The sequence below is a fragment of the Macrobrachium rosenbergii genome, chromosome 15 (genome assembly GCF_040412425.1).
Source record: "Macrobrachium rosenbergii isolate ZJJX-2024 chromosome 15, ASM4041242v1, whole genome shotgun sequence".
NCBI lineage: Eukaryota > Metazoa > Arthropoda > Malacostraca > Decapoda > Palaemonidae > Macrobrachium > Macrobrachium rosenbergii.
Window position 1 is genome coordinate 4780034 of NC_089755.1, and position 13984 is coordinate 4794017.

General features: G+C 36.8%; 1 pseudogene; it reads left to right on the plus strand.

The window, feature by feature from the left end:
* The first annotated feature begins 976 nt into the window (after positions 1-976).
* LOC136846856 (CD209 antigen-like protein D) overlaps positions 977-13984 on the plus strand; it is a 45023-nt pseudogene continuing 32015 nt past the window's right edge.

Below are 13984 nucleotides of genomic sequence, written 5' to 3' on the forward strand. Positions count from 1 at the left end.
CCTGAGACATCTGCTGCGGACTTCCTGACAATACCTAACACTTCCTCCACAACCCTGTACAAAAAGAGATGCTGGCTAGTTTCCTGCTGCAAAGTGCAAGTGACTCCACGGCTTGGTGGAGCCTTAGCAGATATGGTTGCCAAAGCAATATGGGTCACAGGAGTAGTTCTCACAGCATCTTGAAAAGAAGGCCCAGCAGACCATTGGCCACTCAGCTTGTGGCCAATGAGGGACACTAAAACAATTCTGAAACAGGTTGGCTTACTCAGTGGATGGGGCTGAATGGAAGTAAGTCATATTATTACAAGTTATCCCCCAAGGTTGCTTGAGGATATCTTCAATAGCAATCCAGGGTTTTGGCACTGGAAGACAGCACACTTGGAGCTTCATTGCTTTACTGCATGGTGTTCACATCAGTCACTGAGTTTTTCTAAACCTTAACAGCCTTTCTGGTGGATGAGGGTGTAGGGACCACTCCGCCTCTAAGACCTGGCCTTGGTGGCAAATGAGGTGGTCTAACATCACATTCCAACACCCTGTGATGGTCTGCACATGATCAAAGTCATCATGAACCATCCATTTGCATGACCTGCCTTAATAACCTGTAGAGAGAGAGAGAGAGAGAGAGAGAGATTCACTTTTTGCTGAGCATGTCATCATGGTCATGCCACTGTCAAATACCTACCAAGTAACTCATCAGTTGATCAGGAATGCTTGCAAGTAAAAATTATCTCAAGTCAAGGCAACAGAGATGAAAGAGACACTGAGGTGTGTGCCCCACCATTCCTTCAGTGCACCCAGGGACAAAAGACCAGTCCAACAAACCCAACTCCCTCTTTTTACTGTTAAAAATGTTGAATAGCTGGAAGCGCCCCAGTGCTTAGCTGTATAGCCAATGTCAAACCGAGCTGGTGTTCCCGCCATGATACGAACTGCACTGATAATTCCATAAACTGAAACTCCAAGAATCCCTCAGATGGCTCCTTGCTGCTATCTTGTTGATCAGCATGTCCATCTAGTTCCTCCTTACACCAGCAACCTTCAGAACTTTGCCTTATCTTCGTTCAGAGACACCAGGAAAGCCGAAACCTACCAGTGTATTGACCCATAGACTTATACACTGTGAAGCTTGGAATGAAGGCAAGACAACCAACTCTATTGCTCCTGTTTTGGCAGCCGAGAAAAAATCCCTTCAGCATGAAGCTGTTCAAAAGAAAGATTGTTTATTAGTCCATAAACTTACAAATACACCTGCGGGGTCTGATCCCAGCATCCTCTGGGAATAATACAGTATGTCTGCTGCCATGTCAGAGGCGGGGAAGCAGCTTGGATAAGCAACAGGAGGAGAGAGAGAGTTCTCTAGCCTGGATAATCTGCCTGTAAGGTAAGGTCTCAGCATCCAGCAGGTTTAAATATTTCTGCTGACAAGTTAGAGTGAACAGGGAAGCTTGGGCAATTAGAAATCTATCAATTTCAAAATGCACCATTATTTAATGGATGGATTGATGCGAGAACTAGGGGAAGGGCATCAGACGTAGGCAAAACAATGTGGGATGAACTTAAAGGTGAAAGGGTTGTGGATACGAGAAGTTTATATATTTGATATGGTGGAGGTGATTTGTGATTGTAATATACAAGCCTACTGGAAATTCTGGCCTATTACATGTTGTTGAATCAGAGAAGTGTTAGAAAATTGAAGGAAGTGATTGCCAGAGACTTAACCATATCATAATGACCCAACCAAACCATGCCTGTCGGAGGATGTTGGAGGCGATTAAATAGAATTTTCATGTCTATAATCATTTCTGTGATAAACAATGTCAACTCCTCACAGCGGATGTAGCCTTAACTAAAAACTGAGCTATAGAAAAGAGGCAATAATGAAACTTGGAATGTTAAAAAAAATCGCATTCACGAATCTGATAATTTCATTGATAAGGAGCGGGTCTCCGTGTTATTTCATTTCATCTAATTTCAAGAACAGAGAGAGAGAGAGAGAGAGAGAGAGAGAGAGAGAGAGAGAGAGAGAGAGAGAGAGAGAGAGAGAGAGAGAGCGTTCTATCGAGTCTATTGTATGAGAAATGAATTTCCGGGGTTGAATTTGGATTTCTTCCCTATTAACAGCGATTCCCCACAACATTTTCAGAAGGGATTCGGTTTCCCAGATTTCCTTCTGTCTCTTTCATTACTCTGCATTTCGAAGCTTAATCTGGTTTCCATTTTCGCTGAATTTAAATCAACAAAATATTACCGCTTTCATTCGTATCTCTCACGAGATCAAAAAGAAAACCGTAAAACCAGGGTTTATGAAGACAGAGACACAAATACGAACCAAAGGAGCAAGAAAATGGCTGGAATTAATTTTAAGAAATCGTGGAAATGATTATATACTCAGACGCTGCATAGAACAGGAGGAAAATATCTTTGCTCATTTCATAACATATTAACTGAGGAAAATGACTCTCTCTCTCACGCGTCATCTGGAATCAAATATGATTCCAATAAATTCCTCAAAATTTGTTATAGCAACATCTTCATGTAATGCACAGTACAGAGACTGTTTCTAGTACTCTAATGTCATCCTTTGCAGCATCCAGTTCAAAAACGTTCTCTTTATCTTTAGCATTTGAAAATTAAGAAATTATTCCATTAGAAAAAAAAATAAAATAAAAAAAATAACAAAGAAAGAAGGTATTTTTTCCCCTGGTTTCAAAAGCACACTTCAGCTAATGATTCATGATCATAATAATTTCATCAGGTCACGGGAATCAGGTCAACAAATTATATGAACACTGGAGAGGTTTACTTCATTACTGGCTGAAGACAGACAGACTTTACCGGATAACATTTCAGGAATATGGTTTTTGTAATTTATCAGATTTATATCATACAAACACAAATATTAAGAACATTTAAAGGTTTTCAAAGAAATTTCTTCTTCCAGTCATCATTGATCAATATTTGTATGACCGTTATTGTAACCGACATTTTGACAATGATGTAAAAAACGTCCAATTCTACGATACTTTAATTGTTTTCACAATTATGGTAGAATGATTTTAGCCCTTCGGGTTTAACGCTTTTAAAGAAATTTCTGAGATATTTTGGTCCAGATAACAGCCTAATTCTCCTTTAATTTCCATTTGCTCAGCCACTTATCATCATCAACCTGCCTTTTTCCTTTTCCTACCTCGTAATTAGGATAGGGATTTACATTTCCGTTGCGAACTTTAGTAAATTCCGTCATTATTCCTTTCAACTGCAATATCCCGCAATTAGGGTTTAATCCCAGAAGAGAAAATCCAGTGGAAATAAATGAACATTTTCCTAAAGTTAGCACAAGACAAATTAAGTCAGTGGCTTCCCAACTAATGACTGCCACGCTTGCTAAGACTTTGGTCATATGTGGATTATCTGTTTAGTGCTCGAAATTGTGTATGATTAAAATAACATTTGCATTACTTGTTTCGTGGTGCTAACTTTTAGACGTCCAGATTTTATTTAACTTTTCCTTTCTATGTTTATGTAAGATACTTAGATATTCATACTATTTTTTTTTTTAAGTTAGTCGGTAAAATGCATATACAGTTGTTTCATTTTACCACCGACACTTGTGATATCAGCAATTCTGTCGTCTTTCTCTCGAACCACGACAAGCTGCTGCTGACCCTTTTGAACCAGTTGTGAGTGGCGGAGGACCTCGACAACAAAGAATGCTCATTAGCCAAACCACTCTATCTATGAAGATAAACTAGACCACCAAATTCTCCTTATGATACACCTTTTTTTACTTCTTGCTACCTTAAGTGGGCTCACACCAGCATTCTTCCTTCCTGGACACGAAGTCCTCTCCCATTGGCAATGTCCGTATTTTCTTTCTACATCAAAGAAAAGTGTAAAGAGTTCTACCAGCCTTAGCACCATCCAGTGGATAGCTGTAGTAGTGGATGAGATATATATACTTGTTTATGGAAACTGTAATATTTATGTCTCACAACAAATGGAACAGTTTACGAACTACTGGAGAACAGAGAGAAAAACATGCTAGCATCACTGGAACCCCTAATTGCTGAATTTATGCTGCTGTCTGCCAGAATCACTGGTAGAAACCCAGGCCCAAGTTTATGACAGGATCTGCAACATATAACCTTGTCAGATATCCACTTCACCAATGAGTGTTTCTAAGCTGATAGGCAGAATATTTGGGAGGATCTAAACATGATGCAGAACATAATTCACTAGCTTTCTTCTTCATATCAGAGTTGTGACCTATGAAAATTCTAGTTCTATACAAGGCTGCCAAATCTTCAAGAAGCTCAACCGCACAAGAGTCGACCATTAAGAATTAATTTTTGTTGCTTGTGACTGAATGACAAGATTAGTTATGAATTGTTATTATTATTATTATTAGTTATGAATTATTATTATTATTATTATTATTATTATTATTATTATTATTATTATTATTATTATTATTATTATTAGTCAGTACATGAAACCTATTCATGTGGAACAAGCCCACAGAGGCCATAGACTTGAAATTCAAGCTTCCAAAGAATATGGTATATATTCATTGGGAAGAAGTAAGAGGAAGTAAAGAGAACTACAGAAAGAAGAGATCCTACTTGGCTGAAAAGAGAAAATTAATAAAGATAAATAGTTAAAACGTATTAAATGCAGGAATACTAGCATTAAGATGGTAACACTGCAATTTCCGCTTTCACTTCTGAAGTTCCCACTGCACGACATCCTCTTCTGGGAGTGCCGTTCCACAATCCAATGGTGTGAGGAATAAAGGACCTCTGGAACCGAGAAGTTCGACAGCAAAGCGCATTTACCGCATATTGGTGCTGCTGTTCAGCAAATCTGGTTGCTCTCGGCAGGTAAAAGGGATCAGGGATCAATTATGAATGTGAAAGATCTCTGTTGAAATACAACTTATGAAAAATTGATACAAACAAGACCATCCGTCGATGGTCCAAGTCATAACTGCTAATATTAGGAAACAGAAACCTACCACCTTCATGAACCACTCTTATCTAAAGAGATAAATCTCTGGCAGAAGCAGACATCCACACCAGAGAACAGTATTCCAGTAAAGGAAGGACAATGGCTCAAAACGTTGCACTGATTTTATCACTGATAAATATATGAGGCCTTTCTAACAATACCTAACTTTTTTGTGGCATTTGCTGAAACTTTCATTAGAAGTTTCTCAAAAGTAAAATGTGAGTCAAAAGTTACACCTAGAATAGTTAAAGCTTCAGACTCATTCAGCAGAGTTCCATCCACCTGAAGGGGAGGATGGGGTGGGAAATCTGTACGAGATCTGCTAACCAATAGTGTTTTCATTTTTCTGGAGTTCAGTCTCAAACCCCACCGACGACACCATTCCCTGATCCACTCCATGTCCCGACTGAAGCTGAGGAGGCTTGCCTATAAGTGAAGACTTTTATTACACCCACAGGCCTACAAGGAACCATATTATTACTTGTATACTAAAATAACAGGACTAAGAACACTGCCCTGTGGGAACTCAGACACAACAGGTCTTGGTTCACTACAGATCCCATCCACAGCAACTCGTTGTTGCCTACCTGTATGAAATCATGAAGTAATCCTAAACATATCCACTCACCCAAGATCCTGAAGTATAATGGGGTGCGCTCAGTGATTTACTAAATCGAAAGTAGCACTAAAATCTATTTGAATTACTTCGTACTAAAACCCTTATCAAGGTTCCTTGCAAATGGCAAATGAAGTCTGTGAACTACGACTGGATTCAATGTCAACATTCAATGATGAAACAATTAGCCATAGAGGGATCCAAGGTACTTATGTCTTTTCAGGGAAGTTCAGCCAATACATACAATTGTTCATTTAGTAAGCAAGAATAGAAGAAAGCTTAATTTTTGCTTAAAATTTACATTTACTGAGATTTAGAGTCTCGTACATTTTCTGATGAAAACTAGCAAATCCAACCCTCAAATCATAACCACTGAAAGAGAGCGGAATCTTCCCCGGCAAAACCTGTTTCCTGGGTTACAGCACTTATGAGAAAAAATCAACATTACGATCTGCTTATTCCATGTGTGACTGCGGCCTTTATTCATAAAGTAAACTGAGCACCCGATGAGACAATATGGATCCTATGATACCATATGCATAGATCTTTCAGTTCTCGTAGTTGTCAAGTCTATGAAGCAAGTGACTTAGACACCAACACCAAAAGCAGACACAGTAATGCCAATTGTTCCTGAGAGATAGCTGACTGCACATATGAACCTTTGTTAAATATGTTAAAGAGTCAGTTTGCCCAATAGAAAACTAAGTATCATATTCTAATCCAGTTCTGCGGAGGGTGGACAGCACATCTATTTATGCAATAGTAAGATCAAATATGGCAGCTGGATAAACTGTGTGTGCCTAGTCAGCCATGCATAAAGATATCCGCAATGGTGCTTCTAGGTCTTTTAGGGTGGAACAAGCCGCGACATCAAGAGACTGGAGCACTTGAGACCAGAATGAGCCAGATCCAGCCTCATGAGAGCATGTGGTGTAGAATGTTTAAAACTTAATGTTGTAGTTATGAGATAAACTCAATTTCAAAGTTCAGTACTTCAGAAAAATAAGAGAGGTATATAGCAAATTATGTCCTGCCATCATGTGTAACTTGCTGGTACCTCCTGTGTACGCATCCCACAACTTTCTCACTCAGACTATAAATTGCAGCTGTGCATTAGGCAATTGAAATAAATTTATGAGAATCATAACTGCAAATATATGGTTTGATTCTCGAATAATTCTGTCCTTTGACAGACACTGTACATTCATTTGTGTTTATATCATGTATTCAGTAACAGGTCCAAGAGAAATAGTTTGTTAGGAAAAGTTTCAATTTCACTTGTAAACACATTGTTTCATTTTAAAGAACATGTATTGGTATTAATCTAGCACTATTTTACCAATTTCTTATGATAGTCTTCAACACAATTAGTATATGGAAGCAGAAAAGGAGAGAAATAAATATTGAGATAGGTTTCAGCATCGAAAGCTCAATAAACAAAGATTGACGCATGCACTGGCAGCTGCATCACAGAGTAAATAAAAAAATGATCAACTGAATTTCACTTAAAGATATATCAGTGTACGTGACACAAAAAAAAAAAGAAAAGAAAAGAAGACCAACGCAGAATTTTCATGAAGGGAGGTCTCTGCATCAAAATCTATAAAAAGATAAATATATTGAGAGAAATTAACTGGTAGATTTCAGAGAAATGTCTCTTCCATTTCATATTCATGGCACGCTACACTGCCTCACCCTGCCCCACATACGTCTGCTGGCCCAGAGACTGATGCCTCCGCACTCTGAACGAATCTGTGGTATATAAATTAAGCGTCCGATAAAACTTCTTCAGTATGACGGCGATGTTTGGAATCTCTGCCTTTCCCCGGATTTATATCTCTTCCTTTCTGCCCCTATTTTCATTGTAAATTCAGATGTGGGATGCAGTTAACGTATTTCATTCTTCCATTTATATATATATTTATACTAGCTGACCAACCAAGCGCTGCTCCGAATAACTTTTAGAAGAACTTTCATTGAAAATACTTTCTTTCCCGTGATTAATAATTTGTCTTGAATTCATTACTTTAAATAAACATGATACATGCATACATACACATATATCCTAAGTAATTTATTTGATTAAAATGGAGAGAGAGAGAGAGAGAGAGAGAGAGAGAGAGAGAGAGAGAGAGAGAGAGAGAGAGAGAGAGAGAGAGAATGACTGACTTGCAGTGGCAAACAATCTCGGGTTTTTCTAGTATGACTTAATGTTTAACTCCATTCATAAAGGGAATTTAAAAATGAGAGAGAGAGAGAGAGAGAGAGAGAGAGAGAGAGAGAGAGAGAGAGAGAGAGAGAGAGAGAGAGAGCTTGGTGAGGTGGTTGCACGATATATATATATATATATATATATATATATATATATATATATATATATATATATATATATATATATATATATACATACATACATACATGCATACATACATACATACATAAGCATACATACATGTTATTGCTATATATATATATATATATATATATATATATATACATATACATATACATATATACATACATATACATATACATATACATACATATATATATATATACATATATATATACATATACATATACATATACATATACATATACATATATATATACATATATATATATATATATATATATATATATATATATATATATTATTAGTTATTATTATTATTATACATATACATATATATATATATATATATATATATATATATATATATATATATATATATATATATATATAATTTGATATGGTTTGTAAATGTTCAGGTTTCATCGTACTGGATAAAGCCTGAAGCTTGTATTAATATTTCCCTGAAACAGCAATGCAGCGCTAAAGGGCAAATGAAAAGAAAAAACTGTGGCCACATGCAGTACACTGAAATAAATAGTGTTGCTAAGCTAGAGCCTGATGTCGATGAAAATGAAATCTAATATTCACAGCGACCATTTCCTTTGTTATCTCGACAATGCTTCAAGAATCCCACGAATAAAACTAACGAAGCTCTTAGGAGGGACTACAGCTGCCACCTGTGTATGAAACGCTGTATTTCTTCCTGAAGACTCCAAGAATATTCTAAGTTTTATTCGGTCATTCTGCAACAAGTAACTGTATTCATTCTTATTCCATGAATAGGTTTCATCTACTGAAATAATAATAATAATAATAATAATAATAATAATAATAATAATAATAATAATAATAATAATAATAATAATAATAATAATAATAATAATATCCCTAGTAATTATTTAGAAAATGGTGCACAATGATCCCGCCATGCACCATTTTCAAAAATCACAACAAAAAGACAAATAACATTCTAGGTCTATATAGATGATCATCTGCATATCTAATGACCAATCATGTCGTGTCTAAGTTACACTCTACTTTGCCATCCGTATTAATATTCTGGTCCTGCTCTTCCCCAAAACAATGACCACCAGTCAGACTAGGAAAGCTGTGAAGGCTTACAATGAAACCAAAATATCTAATTTGTAAACATTCGTCTTTCCTTCGAGCCACAAGGAAAATATCGACCAGAAACCCATTTAATAAGGGAACATTGCAACACCCGGACCCTTGACACAAATTACTCTAGTCCACGTTGTTTTTAGATGCTGCAGAGTTCAGCTGTTACATAGGTCCAGCCCATGCAAATCTTTTTTCACTGTAAAGCGTTCTAAGTCCGAACTTCTTTCAATGTCCAACTCCCTAGAGACTTTACTGATCAAGATGAATTTCATTTCAATGGACAAAACAACTCCAAAAACATCGCGACATGCGTACTAAAACTAGCCTATGGTTGTATAGCGGTTTTATGCAGCTTCAGAACTGTTATTTAGGCTGCCCACATTTACGACAGTTAAAACGACGGTTAACTTTACTGTCTAGCATCGCTGGAATATATTCCAGAATAATTCTACTTAGTGAAGTAGATTCAATGTTTAGCTCTACACGTTTTACTGCCTCATTACAAATGTTTGTATAAATAATTATAATAAAAGCATAACATTAATGCTGATTTAATAAAATGTATAAGGGGGCTGTCGGGTATTACAATTACGATCGTTTGAGTTTTTGCTATTTTTCGTTGTCCTACATTTACAGTCGTTGAGCATGAATACACTTATAAAAAAGAAACATGGAAATGGGCTAATATGCACGGCCAATGAAAATCCGGAACAAAAGAGCTTCGTAAAACAAATAGGCTAAAGAAAGTGAACAGTGACCAGCACCTGAAGAGGTGGCTGTAAAATGTTCATATCCCATATACGTCGTCCTTACCGCTAATCATCAAGTATATTTGTTATTGTGTAACCACCAAAGGCTTTCCCCATTCCAAGTTCTTTTAGTTACCACCAACACGGAGCCTCGGCCTAGAAACCGCCACCTCCCCACCCCCCAAAATCCAGTGGCAGGGAGGACCTCAAGGAGATTATATAACACAGTGATGTCAAATGTACAATATCACGGTATAAATTATATTGGACTAGAATTTCGAAAAATCTCCTAAACAGAATTGTCCCATAAGTTATTATTTTTCAACTAAAAAGTCGTTCAATTCATTTTCATTACAAGAAAAAAAAAAAAAACGGCGTGTGTAACGGCGCCTTAGACATTGTGCAACTCCAAGAAAATCAGAGAGCACTCATGGGCTGGGAGGCCTGTCCCCTGCTGCCCGCTAGTTAACCGTTATTCCTTCTCGATGTTATTTCTTCTCTGCAATGTTTGAATTCTTGTCCTTGGCCACCTCCCAGAAACTACTATCCAACTGTTTTCTACTGAGAATGATTTTCAATCTTGATGCGATAGAACATTTGAATAACAAAACGTGGGATATGAAAGTAAGTTCATTTAGGAAGCCTACGATGCGATACGATGCGATACGATGCTGTCTGTCAAAAGTGGGAACCTATATGATAGGCCTACCAGACGATGAACCCGTCACTAATACTAACACGTAAGGAAGCATCAGAAGCAGAAATGGCATTGTTTTTCTAATTTCCCATCTTATTTTGTTCATTTCAGAGGTCTGGGGAAACGTTAGATTTTGTTGTTGGCTTCTTTTATTTCGTCCACAACTCAAAAACTGAGTAAGAAACCCAAACAGGAGGCTGGTGGACAGGAGGGAAGGAGAGAGGGAGGTATGCACCTGGGTAACGATTAGTTACATGTACATAAAACATTCATAAAGATAGTAGCCGTCTTAAATTCAAGAGGTAACAGAAACTGCACCGAATTGCTTGCATCTGGTGAACGACCTTTAGTCTCTGAACTTTTTCGTTCATTACTCGTACTCACTTGTACTCAGTGTTGATGAATTAAAAATCTGAGACAGACACAACACAAATATCTACATACATTATAATAAAAAAAAAAAAAAAAAAAAAATATATATATATATATATATATATATATATATATAAATAATATATATATTATATAATCATATATATTCATATACATGTGTGCACGCGCGCGCTCCTGTTACAGCGAGCAGCAACCCTTCCCTTCAATTGGAAACTTGTTTGTAAAAGTAAGAGAAAATCATTCTAAATGATTCCTGGGAGACTATTGGTAAAACTTTGGTTGCGAAAAAAATTTAGCTCCAAATGGGGTGGTAATTGAGGCAGGCGGAGAGACGCAAGGAATTTGACAAGTTTGTCATGATCAGATGTTATCTACGTCTGGTCACCATTAGCGTTTTGTCCTTGGTGGCTTTTGTTCAAAATGAACCAACCCGAGAATCCTAGGAAAGAAATCATCCGAGTGAGATTTAGAATTATTTATAAGTTAATACCCACAGAAGTTTTGTGCAGGTAACTGCAATGTCAACTTGTACCTTATGAAAGTACCAACGTATCTACGCTTGATTCGTGACTAATATCACAGTCTCACAACTTTACACTTCCACCTCATGCCCTTTCTTTGACACGGATCGATCTATTCATTAAGAAATTAATTGCTTGGCGTGGACAAGGCACGCCCGTGAAGGAAATATGTTAATTAGCGTAGTGAACTTGAGCCTGGGTAATTATACCATCAATACAGAGATGAAATTTATCGCCTCTAAATGGCTTCTTATCTGTTGTGACTTGAACGCCCCCACACCCGCCCCTTCAACCATCAGGCTCTCCGTCAGCAACTACAGTGCAAGTAGCTTCAATTAAATCAATCAACCCACCGGCTTCTCGATCTATTCTTTGAGCTGGCGTAGAAATTGCTACTCAAACTACCAAAATATCTTTAAAACCGTAGACAGGATTAACAGATTTCTATGCCAACTCAAGAAAAAAAAAATATATACATATATATACACATTTATATACTGTATATATACATATATATATATTATACATATACATATATATGTAGATATATATATATATATATATATATATATATATATATATATATATACATATGTCACGTATATGTGTGTATGTCTTTTCCCTTCTAGCGGGGAGGTGCACGAGTTAGACCCTTCCAGTTTTTGAGCAACTCTTTAGGGGTGAAGTTGCTAGACCAGAGCACTTTTCCTAAGCTCCGGCAAAAGCTCCTACCCATTTAGTGTTAAATGGAAGGTGGACGGAGGTCGGGAACGATCCGGGGACCTAAAAAATTTAACCCAGCACTGCACCACTAAGCCACAGAAACCTCTCCCCCCAACACACACATGTATATATATACATATGTATATATAATATATATGCACATACATACATATAAATATATCCATACATATATAAATATATACGTATATATATCTTAATATATAATATGTACATATATATATATATATATATATATATATATATATATATATATATATATTGTATCCTGTATTTGCATTAGAGGGTTTGTAATCTGTTCAAGTTTTTCTGATACTACAGTTTCATAGTAGTTGGATAACGCCTTCAGGTAGACAACATATTTTACCCTGAAATGTCACTAAAAGCAAACTGGGAATGAACAAAATAACTGATGACATTTACAGTGAGATAAATATTGTAGTACGCGTTCAGCTATGGGCTATGTTGATAAAAAAAAAAAAATTATTCACAGCGGCAAAATTCAACTATTCTCTCGTGAATACTGCAGTAACCCACATAATAAACATCAAATGAGCTAGTACGGAGTAAAGCTTTCCACATGAGTAGGAAAACTTGATTTTCCTTCTTTCTAGGACTCGATCCTAGAATATTCTAAGATTTATTTGGTCATTCAGAGCACAAATTACTGTACTATTCATTATCCCGTCTCACATTTGCAAAGTAATGTCACTTTACCCCATTATCAAAATTACAACAGACAGACAAAATTCAAATCTTTAGATTATTCAGATCGTTTGCCTAATTAGCAACCAACAGAAATCGCATCTTCGCTACACCCTGCATTAGCATTTGAATATTAAATCCTTCCCAGTTAGGACGTGAAAGCTTAGACGAAGCTAAAATACCTTATTTGGAAACATCACAACCGAACAATCGTCGTTCCTTCCAACCTACCCGAAAATGGATCCACCTCGTCAAACCAGGGTAAACTCATGCTAAGTAAAGCAGAGTTTATTAATATAATTTGTCGACCACACAATACAGAAATGGGTCTATAAAAAACTTTGACCACCGAGGAGCTAGTACCACACACCGCGCCCCAAGGAGTAGGTGGATGGATACTGGGTTAATATCCCGATAGTTCCAACCCTACTCAATGAATTTTACCGAGAAGCGTCCAGAGTTTTGAAGTGCTTTAAACTAAATCTCCAACTCCATTGTTGTCTTTCTGCCTCGGTTGAATTTTATTTCATCAGCAAGAGCAACTAGACTACGGATGAATAAAGGTTATATACAGTTTCAGAACTGTTACTGAGGCTACCAGGTAGCTCGATTTTAATTATACCAAGTTACAACGACGGTTAAATTTGCCGTCTAGTATCACCGGAATATATTCCAGAATGATAAAAATCTGTTGAGGAGGTTCTATGACGTTTTACAGTCCCATTACAAATGTGAAGATGTGCCAATTATGATAAAAGCGTGATGACACTAATAATGACGCACGAAAAAAATAAGTCAAAGTAACCATCAGAAAATACATCTTAAATCGTTTTTATTTCTGCCATTTTCGTGGTCCTACGATATTACACTTGTTAAATAGTACTGTGCTTTGGATATCAATAAAAGCAAAACGGAAAAATGCTAAAATACACAAAGACAATAAAAAATGCGCTTGGTAAAACAAGTACTGAAAGTGCACACTCACCAACGGCTGGGAAGTGACGATTGTCAACGTTCCTATCTCATTATCTTGTCCTGGCCGCTGTTAGCACGTCCACTGGGTTGGTGATGTAG